The 18,663-nt window shown below is 44.6% G+C and overlaps 1 long non-coding RNA gene across 1 annotated transcript; it reads left to right on the forward strand.

Annotated features, from left to right (window-relative positions):
- Nucleotides 1-8,972: 8,972 nt before the first annotated feature.
- LOC125940738 (uncharacterized) lies at nt 8,973-18,300 on the forward strand. Its single transcript, XR_007463940.1, has 3 exons — nt 8,973-9,144; nt 17,849-18,016; nt 18,185-18,300. It is a non-coding gene; the product is annotated as an uncharacterized LOC125940738 (long non-coding RNA).
- The last annotated feature ends 363 nt before the right edge of the window (nt 18,301-18,663 follow it).

An 18,663-nucleotide genomic window follows, 5' to 3' on the forward strand; every position in this document is an offset into this window, starting at 1 on the left:
CCTTCACTGTTCCTAAACACCAATGCTTTGAGACAATCAGCCCTGTTGTTTTGCACTGTAGGGTTAAGCCCTTTACAGAAAAGTATCAGGTGTTCAGCCATTTCCTCTTCTTCTCCACATGCACCGCACAACGTGTCTATACCTTGGTACTTGACTCGGTACATCTTAGTCCGCAATACTCTCGTCCTGGCTTCAAACAACAAAGAGCTTCCCCTAGAATTATCATAGATATTTTCTTTGGCAATTTCATGCTTGAAAGTTCTGTATGTTCCCAGTGCTGATTTCGTCTGCATCCCTGTTTTCCACAGACCCCTCTCTGTTTCTTTAACCTTTTTCTTAATTGCTGTTTCCTGGTTTGCACCCATCCTGCAATCCAAATATTTGATTGACGATTTTCTAGTCAGCTTCCTCCATTTTCTGTCAACATTCCTCATGTACAAATAACTAAAAACTCTCCTTGCCCACCGCTTTTCTGCCATTTCTCTCAATCGCTCCTCAAATTCTATCTTGCTGCTAGCTTCCCTGCCCTCAAATGACGTCCATCTCATGTCACCCTGTACCCCCTGATATGGTGTATTTTCGTGTGCTCCCAAAGCAAGCCTACCTACTTCTCGCTGCTTAACTTCCAACCTTACTCCAACCTCTGATCTCATGCGCAGGACCGCATTGCTGAAAGTCAAACTAGGGACCATCACCCCTTTCCAGATCCCTCTCAACACTTCGTACCTATTGTAATTCCACAGTGCCCTATTTTTCATCACAGCTGCATTTCTGCTACCTTTAGCCGTTACATATTTTTCATGTTCCGTTAGGTACTCAGCCCCATTGTTTATCCACACTCCGATATATTTGTACTTATCCACCACCTCCAGCGTAACCTCCTGTACCCTATGCTCGCTGCCCTGATTATAATTAAAAATCATGACTGCCGATTTTTCTTTACTAAACTTCAAACCTAAGCTATCTCCCTCTTTACCACAGATGTCCATTAATCTCTGCAAGTCTTTCTTGCTGTCAGCCATAAGTACAATGTCATCCGCGTACATCAGTCCTGGTAATGACTGTTTAATCCATTCTCCTTGCTTGAAAAAGGAAAGGTTGAAGCCAAGTCCGCTCCTCTCTAATTTTTTCTCTAATCCTTGTAAATACAGCATGAACAACAGAGGTGACAGAGGGCACCTCTGCCTAAGCCCCTGCTGTATCTCTATAGGCCCAGATATCTTGTTTTCCCATTTTATAAGCACCTTGTTACTTTTATAGATATCTTTTAAGAGATTACTTACTCCATCTCCCACATCTAGAGTGCCCAGTATGTCCCACAAATCCTTTTGGATTACACTGTCATAGGCTCTCTTGATATCCAGAAATGCGAGCCATGGGGGCTTGTGTTCCTTTTCTGCTATTTCAATACACTACGTCAATGAGAACAGATTATCTTCTAACCTTCTTTGTTTCCGGAACCCATTTTGTAGTTCCCCCAGCACCTCCTAGCCCTCTACCCATGCCTGCAGTCTGTCCTTTATAATCTGCATCACCACCCTGTAAACCACTGACGTCACTGTTATGGGACGGTAGTTGTTTATGTCGGCTTTGTCCCCCTTTCCCTTATATATTGTCACGAAGATAATTAATTCGAACTCGCCGAAAGAGAACAGCCTTTTTTTACGACTTCCGACGTTCGGCCCAATTGTGGCTGAGAAACATAGAAGTAATTTCTGAAGTGGTGTAGAAGCTGAATAAGCGCGGAGTGTTTGGCAAGGGTTAGCGTAGTGGCGATGGAACTGGAAAACATGTCACTCGACAACTCTTCAAGTGTTGAAAGGGCGAGGAGTTCGTTCGAGTCAAGAGTGAAAGATTCGTCTGGCACGGTAACAAAGAACGAAGAGTCAAGCTGTTCCACGCGGCCGAGACATTCGCCGACAAGCAACGTAACCGACGCAGAAAGCAGATTGACACAAAAATATTGCTGATGCCGGCGGCGATGTCAAGCGTTGCAAAAGGCAGTGGAATGGCTTTGTGACTCATAAAGATGTCAGATGGTGTAAAGAAGACCGTAGCATCGGTGACGGCATTGCAGACGATTGGGACAAGGGCAAAAGAGCCAGGTGGAATGTCGGTGTCCTCACACACGACCAGTTTAGGCGGCTGATCAAGAGCGTCTTGGTATGGTGCATCACACAGCGGCGAAAATTCAACTTCAGCTCGTGCGCAGTCGATGACGGCATTATGACGGGACAAGAAGTCCCACCCAAGGATGACGTCATGTGAGCAGGCAGGAAGAAAAATAAACTCGACAATGTGCAAAACGCCTTGTAAAAGAACACGGGCAGTACAGGCTGCGAGAGGTGTCACGTGCTGCGTGCTTGCCATGTGAAGCGACAGTCCAGACAGTGGCGTGGTCACCTTGCACAGCGAATGGCAGAGTTTGGCGGCTATAACATAAATGGCAGCGCCGGTGTCCACAAGCGCAAAAGTAGAAATACCTTCGACAGATATTGCGACCATGTTAGCAGGAGAAGAGTGACGACTTGGGCAGTTCGAAGATAGCACAGTTCTTGCCTCGCGAACTGTGGCACTTAGTTTTCCTGGTCGGAGGGCGCGAGTCGGCGACGCATTGGGGAGAGCGATCGTCGACGAGGAGATGGGGATCGGCGCGATGGAAATTCAGGGAGGTCAGAAGAAACGTACCGCTGGAGGGACCCGGGGCTGATTGGCGCCTGGGCTGACTGCCATAACTGGAACGGCCGGGCAGCATCGTCGGGAGTTACAAGGCGACAGCGGCAATAGCGAGTGACGTGTCCTGGCGTGCAGCAGGCATAACAGATGGGACGATTGTGAAGCGTCCGCCATGGATTGCTGAGTCTCGGCCCGGCCCAAGAAGCAGCAGGAGTGGCGGGTGGTGCAGACTTGCGGGATCGAGAAAGGCGGCTGGGGAGGCCTACGCACTTCCTGCGTGTAGGTAGGAGGCACGGCAACAGGCTGCACTGTCTGCGTATAGGGAAGAGGCGCGGCCGCAGGTGGCTGGTGGTGAGCGACGGGAACAGCTTGAGCGATCTCTTCGGCAATGACAGTGCGGAGCGTAGAAGGCAGATGACAGGACGGCTCCTGAGTGAAGGGGACCAAGGAAAGTTGACGGACAACCTCCTCGCGCACGAAGTCTTGAATCTGCCGAAGCAGTGGAGATTGGTTGGAAACGGCAACCAGACTAGCTAGCGAGTCGGCGGTCGGCAGAGGCTGCTGAGTCAGGGTGCGTTGCTTCTTCAACTCTTCGTAGCTCTGGCAAAACATGACTACTTCAGAAACGGTGCGCGGATTCCTGGCCTAAAGCATCTGGAATGCACCGTCATCGATTCCTTTTAGGATGCGCTGAAGTTTACCAGCTTCGGGCATGGCGGCATTGACACGTTTGCAAAGGTCGACGACTTCTTCAATGTAGCTAGTGAAATTTTCACCAGTCTGCTGTGCACGGGCTCGCAAGCGCTGTTCAGCGCGTAGTTTGCAGACAGCAGGTAGACCAAACACTTGAGTGAAAGACGTCTTGAAGGTTGACCATGTCGGGAGGTCGACTTCGTGGTTATGGAACCAGAGTAGGGCAACACCAGTAAGAGAAAATATGACGTTGGTTAACTTCGCGATGTCGTCCCACTTGTTTTGCACGCTCACCCGTTCATACGACGTAAACCAGTCCTCCACGTCCGTTTCATCTGTACCGCGGAAGACCTTCAGATCACGTTGCCGAGGAACCCCGGTGCAGATGACAGGCTGGGGCGCAGGCGCCGGCGGGTCTGTGTTGTCGGTCATGATGGGTGGAAGCGTTCGGGTTCGAAGCTCTAGGGTGCAAGCGGCGGGGGAAATCCAGCACCTCCACCAATTGAGAAGAGGTTTATTGGCGGTGTCCTTCAAGGACGCTACAAGTTCCAAGAAGGGCGGGGCAGCGTGGAGCACCGTCTCCAAAGACACCAGCGACCAACAGCGCGGGCCGAGCGTTGGCGAACCGCTGCATGGAGGTTCGTCTTCTTCTTCACATAAGCAATAACTACGTATCCACACCCCCCTGCATTCTGGTAACACCCCCCTAAAATTGAAATTCTGGATAAACCCCTGCGTGCGAGGTCACCGGTTCGAGGCGTCGAGATAATCAAAATGGCGGCAGTGGTGGCTTCTTCGATTAATGCCGTTTTGGACTTGCGGTCATGCCAAAAAATCCGGAAAATTGGACGGCGAAGGTTTTTTGCATCCCAAATTTCAGGCATTCTTATCCATTGACTTTATGGAGTACATGGTGGTGCCGCGAAGGTGTCCGAATTAGAGTGTACTAGACAAATTCTAGTACAATCTAGTCCGAATTATCGGGCATGTCCGAAAAATCGGCCGTCCATAAAATCAGTCGTTAACTGTACTTAACTCTCAAGTACACCCATGAGCAAAAGTATACGGACCAGGGGTTGCGCGAGAAAGCTGATTTTTTCTCTGCCTATGAACACAACTTGAAATTGAGGACTGCAGTCCAAACTTGACATTGCGAACTTTTCAGTGTACTCATCAATTCCAGTTTATGCTTGTTAGTTATGAAGAAATTCACTTTTTTCACCGACCTTTTTTCGTCTGTATACTTTTGCTCACGGGTGTACATCTATTTCTTAGTTTTCTTATACAAACTCATGCCTTGTTTATCTACTTTAGCATGCAGTATTAGTGGAAATGCTGTTCTGTGTTTTTATTATGTTCACGCTCTTGTATGTACTAGTGACCTGTCAACAAAGCTTTACAGCTGTGGGCAGGCACTGAAGTAAACAATAAAGGAACAGAAATCTTAGAGCACATATTCCAATTTACAAGTTGTAACTGGGTAGTTTGCAAGGCAGATTCACTTGAAACGAATTCTCAGGATGACATCGATTTCGAAATATTATTTCCAGAACATTGTGAAGAAATACGTTCACGGTCAAGTTGCTCTTGTGCTTCAATGCATAAAACGGCATGTTGTTCAAAAGTAAGTGGAACGACAGTGAATTTTTACCGCAAGTTTGGTGGCACATATCTCACATATCGTGTCAGCCACAGAATTCTCTTCTAAGTAGATATGCTTTGCAGTCTCACCGGCTACAATTTGTAAATTGCAATATGTGGTATAAAGTAATTGGTTAAAAACTTAATCAGTGAATTTTTGTTAATTAGTCGATCATGCATTTTGATTTCTCATGCAAATAATTGCCACCTCTTCGAGTAAACAGCTCAAGAACTAGAATTTTGCTACTGTCTGCCACAGGCAATTTTGAAAAATTGCCGATATTCTTCACAAATACATCTTGGTGAGAATGCAGGCGTGTTGCTAGGATAGGCACAACCCACAAGACATTTGAAAGGTGAGCGTTTTCTTAACTTCTGCCATATCCCCCAGTGGGCTGGAGAGAGTGTGTGCGTGCATGCATGGACAGATGTGAATGAATGCAGGCAAGCATGCATAAATAAAATAAAATTAATTAGAAGTACAACAAAGGAAGACAATATAGAATGTAGAACATTATACCTCTGTCATGTTCACCATGCTTACTTCTACTGTAAATGACAAACTTGCCAAACTTCCCACACTTACTATATTTACTTGCACTTAGACCAACATACTGTTCTTTAAAAATCTCCAAATTCAAAGCTCACCGGATGACACACATGTGAGAATGTCGTGTATAGAGCAAATAGTGCACGCTGCCCAGACTCATTGACACATGCTCTCAACAAAACACAATCCAACTGCTACAATGCTGGCAACATGGAAAGACAGGACTGTGGCGGTGACCATGGGTCCAACTGTGGAGACTCCTACTCGGCAGGCTATGGCGAGAATGCCTGTGGCAGCATGCTGTCGGGCAGTACATGCCCTGCTAGCTGTTGCTATTCCGGCTTTGGTCTTGTCTACCTCCTTCACTAAATTTCTGCATGCAGCTCTGGAGGCATGGCAGGCAGGCACTTAGGCTCTTTAAAGTTGCCGGATTGCTCAGACAGTGCTCTGAAGCTGCAATACCGCTGGCTGCACCTGTGTAAAGAGTCCAGTTGGCATTTGTTTTAAACCTTCCAAAACCTTAATACAGTACCAGCGGAAAGTTTAGGTGCCAGACAAAGCAAAAAACAGCTTTTTCCGGCTGCTGCTCTGACTTAATTCGATAAGCATTCTTAGGATACTTTACTACACCCTTTTCAGTAGTTATCATTGTCTCTAACCATTTTCTAGCCAACTGGAGTCATTGGGTTAATGGGCTGAGCCCCGTGCTGCTGTGCTGGAGGATACGGGTTCGAAACCAACTGTTAGAGCATAGATAGCAAAAAAAGGCACAGCCAAAGCTCGATATCCCAGAGGCTAGATATAAGTATGTATATTCACTGCTCTTACAACTCTCAAAGACAAGCCTATCAGCACAGTCTAGCAAAAGTGAACTTAATGAAAAACTCATGGGTCTTTGATTATGTGACACTGGCTATCTATTGCTATTCCATGAACCTCTCTGATGCAAACTTTGCTTATTGTTTATATGGCCAGTGGGTATGTATGTGCGGCACTCATCAATGTAAAAATAAAAGAATCCTTTAGAAGTTCTCTGGTGCTGGGCAGAATCGAACGCGCATCACATGTATAAAGAAACGTGTCATGCACAAACATTGTGTAGGCACTGCTAGATTGTGCAGTGTGTAGAGGGATGCCCGAGAAGAAAGCCTGGCTGCATTCACGCCTCAAACATGACCTGTTTTGACATTGGCAATACAGTTTGTCGTCGCTACACTACTTTAATTCTAGTCACATTAGTGTCAACATTCATTGTGAGGTGGGTTCTTCTGAAATTTTCTATTTTCTGAGCAGGTCTGAGTGACACATTAATGAGCATGATATGTTACACAGTCATATAGAAGCTAGCCCCAGCACATAATTTTAGCTTAATTTCAATGTAAATGAATGAAATTGGTTCTAGGTGAACTTGTTAAATCTTTCCTTGATGAGGTTCTGTGGTATATAGCGTAGCAAAAGAGTACATATGTAATTTACTTTCAAAACAACAATAGAGTAGCCACAGTGCAGTGTTAAATCTAGCAGTACTGTGTAACTTGCAGTTCCGGCCCAAAAGCTGTGAAATGTTAGGTCGTGAGAACCTTTGTGCAATCTTCGGTAAACCTGCGAGAAATATCATACTGTCATCAATTCCTGCAAGGCATGTGACACGAGTGCCCATGCACAACCACTTATTTACCAATCCACATGTGTGAACATCTCGGCAGCCGATTCTGGCCCGAGGCAACACCCACTACACAATTTCAATACAGCATACCAGCTCTACTTGGCTCCCAGGCGCATGATATCACTAAACATCACCGATGGCTTCTCAAAAGTTGCAGTGCTCACTTTCTCATGTTGTTGCCTTGGTGTGCAAATGCCGACGAGTGTTATGGAGTTTGCCGATGCTCAAACACAAGCCTGACAATGGACAAAGCTAGAAACAAACTCCGTTTACATATGCATTTCAGCTTGTGAACTGCTTTTTAAGATGGCACAATAGTTTCGTCTGTATTAAGACTGTGTACCATGGTAGTCAGGTTGTATTACTAAACAAAAATTTGTTACTAAAACATAACCATTTGAACTAGGAAGCACCTTTATGCTAAATGGGAACTTCCCGAACAGTGTCTTAAATTTGTGCGAAAGATAAGAAATTTGGCACATACTGTGCCCTATCTCAATTGTGTGTTTTTGGTTTCTTTACTCAATTCTTATATTATGAGAAACTTCAAGAAACCTATTTACACAGTCGCAAACATAGTTTAGCCCAATCCACAAAATCAAGATGAAATTTCAATATGCTGGGATAGGGGAAGTGACATGTCAAATATGGCGTGGTACAATTTTCTTTAGGTAATATTATAAGAAAAACCCTACTTTATTTTATTTTATTTCGTGCACCCTCAGGGCCAGGGGCATTAAAGAGGGGAGTGGTTACATCAAATACAGAAGAAAAAAAAAGTACAGAGCAGCAAAGTGGTTAGTAGTACAGAAATAGATGGCTCTCGGTTATACAATCTTTATCTAAGTGTTAGGTTTGATATACAATCAAATACAATTTGATAGCACAAAAAAATGCTCCTGTTTATACAATGTTATTTAGTACTGCCATGAAATGCTGATGGTCAACAATAGTAGCGGTTGAGGCGGGTAGGTGATTCCACTCAGCAGATGTGCGCGGAAGGAATGAATGAGACATGACATTGGTATGGCATAATGAAATTCCAACTTTGTTATTGTGATCTAACCTTGATGAAATGTATTGAGGTAGGGAGATTAGTTCGTCGCGAAGGGAAGGATGATGAAATATCCTATGAAAAAGTGAAAGCCTAAGACCTTTACGGCGAGAGGCTAAAGATGGCAAACCAAGGTTTAATTTCATTACAGAAGTGCTGGCAGTTCGGTTATAATTAGAAAAAACAAAACGAGCAGAGTTATTTTGTACATTTTCTAATGAGTGAATTAGGTTTTTCTGAAAGGGATCCCAAATTGCTGTGGCGTACTCAAGCTTTGAGCGGACTAGCGACTTGTATAGCATTAATTTTAGGGAAGACTGTGCCTTAGTGAAATTGCGTTTTAGGTATCCCATCATGCAGTTAGCATTTTTAATTACGTAAGAAGCGTGCATGGATCACGAGAGGTTGCTAGTAATATGGATACCAAGATATTTGTAGGATGAGACAGGGTCTAATGGGAGATTATTATCATAGTAAGAAGGTAGCTGGTTAGAAGTTCTGGACACACGCATAAATTTACATTTTTTGATATTTAATTCCATTGACCATGATTGGCACCAAGTAGAAATAGCGTTAAGGTCGGACTGAAGAGATGTACCAGTGTCGCATATTATTTCCCTGAAGATTACGCAGCCATCGGCGAATAAATGAATGTTAGAGGAAACACAAGAGGGCAGATTATTTATGTAAATTAAGAAAATGTTGAGAGAACTATAGTTGAGAGAGCTGGAAATCTTTCAATGCAGTGTATCAATAACTTTATTGCCATTAAAAATATACGTAAATTGGTTGATCCACAACAAAACTTCCAGCTCCCGACCTTCAGGGCTTCACCCGCGAGTGAGATGCCATATGGCGATAGAGGTGGCCTCTCTGCGAAAAGGATGCGTCGCAGCGGACACAGGCAAAGGCACGCTTTCCAGTGTGGTTTTGCAGATGGCGGGTCAGGCAGGAGCGTTGAGTGAATGCTTCCGGGCACATGTGGCACCGGTAGGGGCGCTCTCCTGAGTGGGTGTGCAGATGATCTTTCAGGTGCCAGTTCAGAGTGAATGCCTCGGAGCAGATGTGGCACCGGTAGTGGCGCTCTCCTGTGTGGCTGCGAAGATGGCGTCTCAGGCTGGTTTGCCAAGTGAATGCTTCCGGGCACAAGTGGCACTGGAAGGGGCGCTCTCCCGTATGGATTCGCACGTGTCGTATCATGTGTTTCTTCTGCTCAGTCTTGTAAGGGCACTGCCGGCAGGAATGCAGCTGGTCACATACGGACACGAGTGTAAGATACCGCTCCGGGTATCGCGACGGCAAGAAATCTGCAAAGTCACAGGGAGCACATGAAGCCAGTTTAGCAATCTGTCATATATTTCATGCAACAAAAGTGCTACATCTGGCTATCAAAAAGTGGTGCCACACTTGAAGGCAAGACACTTGATAACCTTGGCCTGGCAACCCAAGTATTTCCTTCATGACAAGAGTGCACTGATGCAGTACATGCCTCACACAATTTCTCTGTATACAATAATTCTTAATAGTATAGGGAGGGGAACACAAGGCAGAAAACTGGAAGTAGGCTTCACGCCAAGCCTTTGGCTCCATTTGGAATTTGTACAGACAGTTCTCTTCATATGTGAACCATAGGGGTACATTTTATTTCCTTTACACCATGTATGTGGCACCATTGCAGCCGGAGATAGTGCTTCGGAATGTCTCCTCTGAGCATACTTTTCAAAGAAAGTGAGTCAGGTGCAAAACATCTTCCTCGTCCTGTGCTCTTGCTCTATACCAACAAACGACGCTTGCTGCCTGTTAGTCAGAGTTGGCTGAGGACATTTGGCTAGAAACTTTGTACGTAATACCAAAACTCAGCAAGAAAAAAAAAACGTTTTCTGGCAAGTTGCCTGTAGTCAACACTCAACAAAGCGTTAAACAGCCAGATTACTTTTGTCCGTAACACTGTATTACAGAAGAATTTATACAACACAGCACAAAAAAAGCATCGACTGATGTTAGACCACATGAAGCATATGAAACTAAATATTAAATTCGCAAGAAATGAATATGAAATGATAAATAGTCGAAACTCAATAAAGAATAAACACAGCATTATGATTAAATTAACGTCATATCTTCAGGTGGTGGAATAGCCCCATCTGTGATTTTTAACAAGGGATGCTTTCTCTCTTACCATGCATTGTAAACATTTTACATGATCTTTTTTGATTGCTCAAGCAACAGCAACATGAAACAACCCGCCACCCCACACACAGACACCCGTGCTATTGCACATATATATGAAGACAGTCAATATTTCGCACTATAACATTCTCTGCTAGTGCATTGCAGTGTATTTTTGTTATCCGGATCATTACATATCAGTAAGTGCAATAACCCCCCGCCCCTGTTTTTTCTTTCCATCTTAGTAAAATGACGGGGCAGCAAGTGAATTTCCCATTAGACTCGTTCAAAATAAGAAAAGCATAGGTGACAACCAATAAACAGTTATATCACTGTCACAATGGTAAAAAATTGTAGATCAAACTGCTGTGTCATGTAGCAAAGAAAAAAGGTGGATTCTGTTCGAAAATTTGGCGGGCTGGTTTACAGTCGAAACCCAAGCAATACAACTTGTTTCAATGCTTTTTCAGGCGACATGGACACATCTGTAACAGAAAGAGGATCACTGTTAGAGCCAGCATAAACACTCAACAGTTACACCCACACAAAGTTTTTCTTTGCATTGACAGACGTACTTAGGTTGGGGCAAAATGCTTTGCTTCAAAATATACTACAATCGCATATATCTATCACAAACAATTATTCAGTGACTCATACCGGGCCTACTCAATAAAACAAATAGCTTTTTTCTGTACGAAAGAATCAATGTTTTCAACATCAAGTTCACTACACATTCAGTATTGATCACATTGGATCCCATTTCAAACATCCGATGTCTCAATGCTCCTGCCAGCACTCAGTGCATCAAAAGTGTGATTGGCGAGTACTGGTGAAACCTCTTTTCCTCTAACTGGACATGACATCTATTAAATCCAACTTTAACACCTTCACAGAAAAACGGTTCATGAACAAAAATAAACTGCTATCTAGCTTGCAGACAGGACATAAAAGCTCATTTATGTCACTATTGTCCAAATTTATTTCAATTACGATTTCCTTCACTTTCTAATTTGTACAAAACTTCAGAGCAACAAAGACACCTTGCCATGATGTAATGCAGGAAACCTTTTTTGGTTAGGGAATAACGTAATGTGATCCACAATACGTCCTAAAGTATACTGCTGTCACTTGGTGGAAAATACAGGTCAGTCGGACACACCTGTAGGCTAGCAAGTGATGAAGTACACATGTATAAACAGAATGAAGTTCCTGGCATTGCACTGCAGTTTCGCATCAATTGCAACACTGTCACCGCATGTTTCATTGCTGCAAGCCCAACATTATTGCATGTGCCATTTCTGCAGTATGTCCCGAGTCAACCATATTGTCTAGCACACATACAGCTGTGCTACATCTTTTGCCCCTGCACAGTAAGCTTTACTAGAAAGTCAGTGCCTGTGTGGGTTCTTGAAAATAGTTTATTTTCAGAAAAAATTTTATGAAAATTCTCATTCCGACTAAGTTTCTCATGCTGGTTTCAAAAATGTAATTAGATTTTGCATATGGCCAACAGTTCGAGAGATCAATAAAATAATTATGTTTTGTTTATCTGTACAATAGAAAGGACACTATCAACCAGAAAGGTAATTTTGACGTATGGCTGGATACTACAAGCTGTAAAGAAAACAAATCCAGGAGTATTTTTTATATGGCAGGTGCTAACAATTTTATAACAAAGTAAAATTCAATGTTTAGAAATGGCTATCATGTGCGAAAGTGGTAAACTTAAGCATTTCCAAAGCTGAAATTTAAGAAATCTGCTCCTGGCCTATTGAGGTACACCCATGTAGTTACATGCAACTGCAAAAATAATGGCTCTATGTGCCCGGATGGTCGATATATCGCTTCTGCAAGTTTATAAAGACACCAAAAACGAAAAAACGAGATTACATGAAAAAACAAGTGTATTTTCAATACAGCACACTACAATACACTAAAATATTCACAAGTTCCATTGCATCGATAGCCTCCAGGAATATAGTCTGCCTGGTTGCAGTCACTCCGGTGATGCCTTTCGAGCACCCGCTCCAAGTTTTAAGCAGAGGCATGCTTGTGTGCATATGGTGGAGCTCGCGGCGGTCTTTGCCCGCCATGCGTTTGGTGTAACTAGGATTCAGCCACAGTTCTTTTGAGTATTGCTACCGAGGCTTTCTCATTCCCGGCATTAAACTTCATTACAGCTTCAGCTACAGCAGCTTACACCGATCCCCTTAAAATCGGCTTCACTTTTAAACAGAAATGTATTGCTGGGAAGAAGTTTTTCCGGGGCAACATAAGTCATCTATTAAAATGTGAAGGCCCTAGTACTTTTATTATTATTTTATTAAGTCTTTGCTATTGCCCCGATGCACGCGTGTTCTTGCTATTGTCCCGATGCACGCGTACATTCAAATAACAGTCCGACGCCACCATGTCTGTAGGTTGTGGTTAAGCTGTACTTTACCATTTTTCTGACGGATTTCACTGTGAGAAACTAAATTTTTGTTCACCAAAACCATGCACCACGTGGAGGGCCCGCACGGTCGGGGTGGTTCGGGATGGTTTTCTTCATCCTTAAGACCTTGCGCCACGCGCAGGGCCTGCGCGGTCGGGTTGGTTGGGGATGACTTTTTCCGCTACGGACGCCAGATTTTCTGTGACATCGGGTCCTTAACGCTATCGCGTTGAAACTCGGGAGCAAACGTCGCAGTAGCTAGCCCTAGCGTTGCCTAGGTGGTGGCTACGGCTGCCAGCGGATCTGCATGCGAAGGCACCGGTTCAAGGCGTCGTGATAATCAAAATGGCAGCGGTGGTGGCTTATTCGATTAATGCCAATTCATGATCTGCGGTCATGGCAAATAGGCCGGAAAATCCGACGGCGAAGGTTATTTGCGTTCGAAATGTCATACGTTCTTATACATTGACTCTATGGGGTACCAGGCAGTGTTGCGAAGGCGTCCAAATTAACGGGCATGTCCGAAAAATCATCATGAACAAACTTCGCTGTGGCACCACTCGATTGTGTAGTGTGTACAGGGATGCACGAGAAGAGAGCCTGGCTGCATTTTCGTGCATCAAACATGACGCATTTTTGCAGTGGCAATACAGCTTGTCGCTACACTACATTATTGCTAATCACATTGGCATCGAAATTCTTTGCAAGATGGGTTCTGCTAAAATTTACCATTGTCTAAAAGGTCTGAGTAATACATAAACAAGTGTGGTACGTTACAGTCATATAGGAGCTAGCCAACACATAAATTCGGTTGAATTTCACAGTAAATGAATGAAATTGGCTCTAGGTGCTTTTGTTAAATTTCTTTCCTTGACGAGGTTCTGTGATGTATGGTGGAGAAAAAAATGACGCAGACGGAAATTCAGACTTTGCACCATCAGAGTTCCCATAGAGATAATGCATGTTCGTGACCGATTTTTCAGACGAATGTAGGCCTCAAAGATAGATTTTCCAGACTAAACCGCTCGTTCGGATGCCATGCTACCTGATCCACAAACTAGACTAGGTTCAGTTGTTGAACTCTCCACAGGCGCCGTATATTGTGGCTGCCCCCATGCCTTGGTTTGCTGCCAGAGAGCGAGAGCGCCACAGGTGCTCGGGTCCTCCGACTTCGCAACTTACGAATGCAACAAATGTTTTCACCGATTCCTTGCTTAACGTTTGTATAGCCTCTTGTTTAGCATATTGATTGAAACACTTTACTGAGCTGTAAAAATGCTGCTGTGCTCCCCCAGAGTGTGCTGCTGGAGTCCTTAGTCCAGGGCCCCAGCAGCGCTGGCGGTCCACTGTGCTATACTAAGCAGCTGTTGCTGATTAGTACTAATTAATTATTCATGTGAATGCACTATATGGCTTATGAGGCAGGAAATCTGGAGTTGGCGTGACCACATGATGGTCCAAAATGTCAAGGGAGCCCAAGTGAGCCAATCGAGGCAGTTGGTGACAAATATTAAGGCGAGGCAAGTTAATTAAGGCAGAGTCAAATAAGGCACAGTAAATTAAGGTATAGTTAATGAAAGCACTCGAACCTACAACCATTGGTGGAAGTCGAACCCATGATCGGTGGTGCTAATTAATGCCCAGGTTATTAAGATCGAGTTAAGGCGCCAGAACCCACGGCACAGGTTTACTTACGATAGAGTTCATTACAGCACTCGACCCCACGACCTCTGGTGCTAGTCAAACCCACCTTTGGTGTTAATTATTGCAAAGTTAATTACGATACATATAATAAAGGTACTCGAACCCACGACCTTCAGTGGTCACAATGCTTTCACATTCATCCACATAGGGATAACTAAGTGCACCTTGAATTTTTATTTATTCAATTATATATTTGCTCATTAGTACTAATAGTGGCTACTAATCAGCAGTTGTAGCTGTGAACAGGCCAATCGGTTAATTGTTTAACTCAAATAGGTGGTACTAATCAGCAGTTGTAGCGGTAAGCAGGTCAATCGGTGCACTTCTTTTAAAATTCGACTTCTCACTTCTTGCGTACCCTTTGTCAATAAACACATTGACAGTACGAATAAATCCAAGGCATCTCTTCTCTATATACACAAATTCTCAGCACTTCATTTTGGGATTAGATAAAAATTAACCTAGGACTATTTTCTTTCATCAGAGCACCACATCCAAGAGTGCTATGTTCAAACCTACTTCAGCTTCGCTCGCTTGGAAGCAGAATTAGTTTTACATTCGAGGCATGTTGTTGCTGCAGGAACAGTGCAAAAGAATGCATTTGCATCACCAAATAAAATTTGATTATACAGGCCCTGAACTCCTCAACATGCACACACAAGAGTGTTGCAAAAAGCACCAAGACTGCAACAAAACACGCATGTATACACACCGCCAAGCCCCGTGAACAGCTGTGGACAGTGCTTCGCCAACCGAGCAAAGTGTGACAGCGGCGTCACGAGATCCAAGAATCGGTGGCTGGTCCATGCAGTCACAGAACCTAGTCTAGTAAACAAATCTAGTAACTGAACCAAGTCTAGTAACGTTGACCCGATCTTAGAGGCCACCATCTTAGATTTTCCGCTGGCTTGGCTTTCAGTGGCTGACAAAGCACTCCAGGGTACAGCACTTTTTCAGTCAGCATTATCGTCATAATCACTAAATGCGCGCCCTTAAGTTTTTTTTTCTTTTAATTTCGGTTGCTATTTTACACGTGGTGTGTCCACAGAGCAGGTGTTTCTTGGAGATGTCGCATTTTTGTGTGTGTTTGTGCAGCTTTGCATATGTGTGATAGGCGACATCTCCTGTACCTCCACGAGAGCCAAGTAGTGCGAAGTAACGAGGTTCGTTTCTTCTATCTCCATGGCGATCTCCGCCAACAGAGATCGCCAACGCGGTGATGCTGCTGATGATGATGATGTATAGTGTTTAATGGCGCAAGGGCCAGTTATGGCCAAAGAGTGCCATGCCAGTGTTTGTGAGTTTGCAGTGGAGAACGCAGTTATGCTGTTGTCGACTGTATACAGGGACGACGTCAGTGTTGCGCAAACCCAAGCAAATCTGATTGCCCGTAGTATGTGGCAGGGCATTATTAAGAGATTTCTTATGCCACTCTTAAGGGTAATAAATTTTATTTTATTGGGTGAACGAGTTTCTCTGACTATATTTTGGTTCCCGCACGGTCAAGAATATTGGTTGGGGACTGAATATGTAATTTACTTTCCAAAAAATAATAGCCACAGTGCAGTGCTAATCTCGCAGTATTGTGTAACTTGCAGTTCCAGCCCGAAAGCTGTGAAATGTTAGGTTGTGAGAACCTTTGTGCAATCTTCAGTAAACCTGCGAGAAATATACTGTCAGTAATTCCCGCAAGACATGTGACACGAGTGCCCATGCACAACCACTTATTTACCAGCCCGCATGTCTGGACATCTCGGCAGCAAATTCTAGCCCAAGGCAACACCCACTACACAATTTCAATACAGCATACCAGCTCCTACTTAGTTTCCAGACACACGACATCACTAAACATCACCAATGCCTTCTCAAAAGTTGCAGTGCTCACTCTTTCATGTTGTTGCCTTGGTTCGCAAATGCCGACCAGTGTTATGGAGTTTGCTGATGCTCAAGCAGAAGTCTGACACTGGACATATAAAGCTAAAAACAAACTCTGTTTACATATGCATTTCAGCTTGTGAACTGCTTGAGAACATTTAAGCTGGCACAATAGTTTCATCTGTATTAAGACTGTGTACCAGGGTAGTTAGGTTTTATTAATAAAAAAGGTGCTACGAAAACATAAGCATTTGAACTAGGAGGCACAGTTATGTCAAATGTGAACTCCACCAACAGTGTGTTGTTCAATTTATGCGAAAGACAACAAATTTGGCACATACTACTGTGCCCTATCTCAATTGTGTGTTTCTGGTTTCCATGCTAAATTCTTATATTATGAGTAATTTCAAGAAACTGATTTACACCATCCCGAATATATTTTAGGCCAATCCATAATCAAGATAAAAGTTCGATATGCTCGGATAGGGGAAGTGACATTTAATATATGGCATGGCACAATTTCCTTTACATAATATTGTCACAGTGTGTAATGTGGAAAAAAGAGGACATGGTTGGTGCCCTTGAAAACGACAAAGATGATATTGGTTTTCGCTTCTCTACGCAGCCATTAAAACCCATTTGTAAATATTAGCGCGCTTCTTCCTCCCCTTAACAATATTACAAGAAAAACCCTATGGTTGAGAGAGCCGGAAATCTTTCAATTGTGGGGATGTGCGACTGTCACGCGTCTCCTGTGGTCCGGCTTCACCGCGCGCTGGGTGCCGGAGGCGGTCGTAGTGGTTGCGGCGCGTTGCGAGAGATGGCGCGAGTGTCGCGATGCTAACGCCACCGAACGGCGGGGTGACTTGGGAGAAAAAGGTCGAAGGCGCTCTCTCTTTGGGTTGGGATCGGCGGCCAACACGCACGAACGCTTCGCGCGTGCGCTGGCCCGCTTCGCGCGAGGCTAAGAGCAGGACACCGGTATGGACGAACACGGATCGTTCGAGCGCGCCACCGTTCGCGTGACTGTACACGTGAATGACTAGGCGATGGTGTCATAGCATGGGGCGAATGTATTCGCTCGCTATCGGGTCATGGTAAGTCGGACTTCCTTGATTTGTCGCGCGCCCGTGTGAATGTTCTATTGGTTGTAATTCGGCTAGTGCGCATTAGTGTATGAAAGGTGCAATAAATGCCCTTTTGATTGTTTGCACTACTGTGTTGTCGTTCCTTTGTCCCAAGAGTATGTGTGAGACCCCACACAATACAGTTTGCAAATAATTTTTTGCCATTAAAAATATACATAAATTGGCTGATCCACAACAAAACTTCCAGCTCCCGACCTTAGGGCTTCACCTCCGAGTCAGATGCCATATGGCGATAGAGGTTGTCTCTCCGCGAAAAGGATGCACTGCATTAGACGCAGGGAAAGGCACGCTTTCCAGTGTGAGTTTGCAGATGGTGTGTCAGGCCGGCGTGTTGAGCGAATGCTTTCGGGCACAAGTGGCACTGGTAGGGGCGCTCTCCTGTGTGGGTGTGCAGATGATCTTTCAGGTGCCATTTCTGAGTGAATGCCTTCGGGCACAGGTGGCATCGGTAGGGGCGCTCTCCTGTGTGCTTGCGAATATGGCGTGTCAGGTTGGATCGCTTAGTGAATGCTTCCGGGCACTGGTGGCACTGGTAGGGGCGCTCTCCCGTATGGGTGCGCAGATGATCTTTCAGGTGCCATTTCAGAGTGAATGCCTCCGAGCAGAGGTGGCACTGGTAGGGGCGCTCTCCTGTGTGGCTGCGAAGATGGCGTGTCAGTTTGGATTGCCAACTGAATGTGTCCAGGCACAGGTGGCACTGGTAGGGGCGCTCGCCCGTATGGGTGCGCAGGTGTTCGATCATGTGCTTCTTCTGCTCAGTACTGTAAGTGCACTGCCGGCAGAAATGCAGCTGGTCACATACGGACACGAGTGTAAGGTACTGCTCCAGGCATCTTGACGGCAACGAATCTGCAAAGTCACAGGGAGCACATGAAGCCAGTTTAGCAATCTGTCATATATTTCATGCAACAAAAGTGCTACATCTGGCTATCAAAAAGTGGTGCCACACTTGAAGGCAAGACGCTTGATAACCTTGGCCTGGCAACCCAAGTATTTCCTTCATGACAAGAGTGCACTGATGCAGTACATGCCTCACACAATTTCTCTGTATAC

This window comes from Dermacentor silvarum, chromosome 10 (genome assembly GCF_013339745.2).
Source record: "Dermacentor silvarum isolate Dsil-2018 chromosome 10, BIME_Dsil_1.4, whole genome shotgun sequence".
NCBI classification, from domain to species: domain Eukaryota; kingdom Metazoa; phylum Arthropoda; class Arachnida; order Ixodida; family Ixodidae; genus Dermacentor; species Dermacentor silvarum.